Raw genomic sequence first — 3,319 nt, 5'->3', positions numbered from 1 at the left:
GGTCTCTCGTGACATGGTTTGTTTCGACCTGACCTTTCATTAGAAGGGGCTAGCGTTCGATCCCAAGTATGAGGTAGAAATTTATTTCTATTTGAACACGATGTTTTGTTGATATTTATCCATATTGCCTCATTGGGGTAATTTGAATGAATTACTACCAATTGTGTCACGTGGTGGCCCGGGAAATTGGGTAAAACTCGCTGGTAAGAGACTGATGTCTCGTCAGGTAAATCCTCTGACAGCTGGTAGCGTCAGGTTCCAATTTCTTTTATGGGCTCTCGTGACATGGTTGGTTTCGACCTGGCCTTTCATTAGAAGGGGCTAGCGTTCGATCCCAAGTATGAGGTAGAAATTTATTTCTATTTGAACACGATGTAGTGTTGATATTTATCCATACGGACTCATTAGGGGTAATTTGAATTAATTAATACCAATTGTGTCACGTGGTGGCCCGGGGAAATTGGGTAAAACTCGCTGGTAAGAGACTGATGTCTCGCCAGGTAAATCCTCGGACAGCTGGTAGCGTCAGGTTCCAATTTCTTTTATGGGCTCTCGTGACATGGTTGGTTTCGACCTGGCCTTTCATTAGAAGGGGCTAGCGTTCGATCCCAAGTATGAGGTAGAAATTTATTTCTATTTGAACACGATGATGTGTTGATATTTATCCATATTGACTCATTAGGGGTAATTTGAATGAATTAATACCAATTGTGTCACGTGGTGGCCCGGGAAATTGGGTAAAACTCGCTGGTAAGATACTGATGTCTCGCCAGGTAAACCCTCGGACAGCTGGTAGCGTCAGGTTCCAAATTCTTTTATGGTCTCTCGTGACATGGTTTGTTTCGACCTGGCCTTTCATTAGAAGGGGCTAGCGTTCGATCCCAAGTATGAGGTAGAAATTTATTTCTATTTGAACACGATGTTTTGTTGATATTTATCCATATTGTCTCCTTAGGGGTAATTTGAATGAATTACTACCAATTGTGTCACGTGGTGGCCCGGGAAATTAGGTAAAACTCGCTGGTAAGAGACTGATGTCTCGCCAGGTAAATCCTTGGACAGCTGGTAGCGTCAGGTTCCAATTTCTTTTATGGGCTCTCGTGACATGGTTGGTTTCGACCTGGCCTTTCATTAGAAGGGGCTAGCGTTCGATCCCAAGTATGAGGTAGAAATATATTTCTATTTGAACACGATGTTGTGTTGATATTTATCCATATTGACTCATTAGGGGTAATTTGAATGAATTACTACCAATTGTGTCACGTGGTGGTTGGGAAATTGGGTAAAACTCACTGGTAAGAGACTGATGTCTCGCCAGGTAAATCCCCGGACAGCTGGTAGCGTCAGGTTCCAATTTCTTTTATGGGCTCTCGTGACGTGGTTGGTTTCGACCTGGCCTTTCATTAAAAGGGGCTAGCGTTTGATCCCAAGTATGAGGTAGAAATTTATTTCTATTTGAACACGATGTTGTGTTCACGTTTATCCATATTGCCTCATTAGGGGTAATTTGAATGAATTTCTACCAATTGTGTCACGTGGTGGCCCGGGAAATTGGGTAAAACTCGCTGGTAAGAGACTGATGTCTCGCCAGGTAAACCCTCGGACAGCTGGTAGCGTCAGGTTCCAAATTCTTTTATGGTCTCTCGTGACATGGTTTTTTTCGACCTGGCCTTTCATTAGAAGGGGCTAGCGTTCGATCCCAAGTATGAGGTAGAAATTTATTTCTATTTGAACACGATGTTGTGTTGATATTTATCCATATTGACTCATTAAGGGTAATTTGAATGAATTAATACCAATTGTGTCACGTGGTGGCCCGGGAAATTGGGTAAAACTCGCTGGTAAGAGACTGATGTCTCGCCAGGTAAACCCTCGGACAGCTGGTAGTGTCAGGTTCCAAATTCTTTTATGGTCTCTCGTGACATGGTTTGTTTCGACCTGGCCTTTCATTAGAAGGGGCTAGCGTTCGATCACAAGTATGAGGTAGAAATTTATTTCTATTTGAACACGATGTTGTGTTGATATATATCCATATTGCCTCATTAGGGGTAATTTGAATGAATTACTACCAATTGTGTCACGTGGTGGCCCGGGAAATTAGGTAAAACTCGCTGGTAAGAGACTGATGTCTCGCCAGGTAAATCTTTGGACAGCTGGTAGCGTCAGGTTTCAATTTCTTTTATGGGCTCTCGTGACATGGTTGGTTTCGACCTAGCCTTTCATTAGAAGAGGCTAGCATTCGATCCCAAGTATGAGGTAGAAATATATTTCTATTTGAACACGATGTTGTGTTGATATTTATACATATTGACTCAGTAGGGGTAATTTGAATGAATTACTACCAATTGTGTCACGTGGTGGTTGGGAAATTGGGTAAAACTCGCTGGTAAGAGACTGATGTCTCGCCAGGTAAATCCCCGGACAGCTGGTAGCGTCAGGTTCCAATTTCTTTTATGGGCTCTCGTGACATGGTTGGTTTCGACCTGGCCTTTCATTAAAAGGGGCTAGCGTTTGATCCCAAGTATGAGGTAGAAATTTATTTCTATTTGAACACGATGTTGTGTTCACGTTTATCCATATTGCCTCATTAGGGGTAATTTGAATGAATTTCTACCAATTGTGTCACGTGGTGGCCCGGGAAATTGGGTAAAACTCGCTGGTAAGAGACTGATGTCTCGCCAGGTAAACCCTCGGACAGCTGGTAGCGTCAGGTTCCAAATTCTTTTATGGTCCTCTCGTGACATGGTTTGTTTCGACCTGGCCTTTCATTAGAAGGGGCTAGCGTTCGATCCCAAGTATGAGGTAGAAATTTATTTCTATTTGAACACGATGTTGTGTTGATATTTATCCATATTGACTCATTAGGGGTAATTTGAATGAATTAATACCAATTGTGTCACGTGGTGGCCCGGGAAATTGGGTAAAACTCGCTGGTAAGAGACTGATGTCTCGCCAGGTAAACCCTCGGACAGCTGTAAGCGTCAGGTTCCAAATTCTTTTATGGTCTCTCGTGACATGGTTTGTTTCGACCTGGCCTTTCATTAGAAGGGGCTAGCGTTCGATCCCAAGTATGAGGTAGAAATTTATTTCTATTTGAACACGATGTTTTGTTGATATTTATCCATATTGCCTCATTGGAGTAATTGAATGAATTACTACCAATTGTGTCACGTGGTGGCCCGGAAATTGGGTAAAACTCGCTGGTAAGAGGACTGATGTCTCGTCAGGTAAATCCTCTGACAGCTGGTAGCGTCAGGTTCCAATTTCTTTTATGGGCTCTCGTGACATGGTTGGTTTCGACCTGGCCTTTCTATTAGAA

Source organism: Palaemon carinicauda, chromosome 31 (assembly GCF_036898095.1).
Source record: "Palaemon carinicauda isolate YSFRI2023 chromosome 31, ASM3689809v2, whole genome shotgun sequence".
Classification (NCBI taxonomy): domain Eukaryota; kingdom Metazoa; phylum Arthropoda; class Malacostraca; order Decapoda; family Palaemonidae; genus Palaemon; species Palaemon carinicauda.
Note: the sequence above shows the minus strand (reverse complement) of the source record.